Source organism: Chinchilla lanigera, unplaced genomic scaffold (genome assembly GCF_000276665.1).
Source record: "Chinchilla lanigera isolate Chin_1 unplaced genomic scaffold, ChiLan1.0 scaffold00075, whole genome shotgun sequence".
NCBI lineage: Eukaryota > Metazoa > Chordata > Mammalia > Rodentia > Chinchillidae > Chinchilla > Chinchilla lanigera.
In genome coordinates this window covers 10,959,649-10,960,348 of record NW_004955476.1, presented here as the reverse complement: position 1 = coordinate 10,960,348, position 700 = coordinate 10,959,649, and positions in this window count along the sequence as shown.

Genomic DNA, 700 nt, shown 5'->3' with positions numbered 1-700 from the left:
CTGCATGGCCGGGACTCGCCTCGGCCTCACAGGCTTGCGTTCAGCAGGTGCACACACAGACAGGCTGCGACATCACCCACCCCTCCTGGGACTGCAGACTTCACTGCACCTCCATGAACCGCCATCAGGCAGCGCAGGCTCCACACCGGCCTGCTCAGCCTAGCGGCTTCGGACAGTCTCTCTGCATCAGTTCTTCAGGCTTGTTCCACAGAAGCCGGGGGAGGAGCAACACCCGTCCCTCTTGCACTTGCAGGGCCTGCATTGACCATGTTGCTCAATGCTACTGAAATTTCCAGCTGCCTTCCCAGTGGGGCTCGTGTCCCCTGCCTGCCCTCCGCTCCAGCTAATTCTGTGCAAGGGGAAGGGGTTAATGCTCCACACATACTACATGCCTTGGCGCCCCTGGCTGTTGGGGTCTCGGGCTCCCTGAGCACAGCAAGCACAGGCAGAAAAGAACCAAAGCCCTACTTTTAAGAATGTGAATCTCATCTTCTCTCCAGCCTGTCAGTAACAGTTTCTTTCTTTCTTTTTTTTTTAATTTTAAAGAGTAAAAGAAGGATAACATAATAATAGGAGGGGCTTACCAAATTACAGACAAAGTGGTAGGAAATTATCAATGGTTATTGTTTTACATATTGTTATCTATAAGATCGTTTCTCAGGAAAACAAATAGACAAATGATAGTGAGTTACAGACAAAA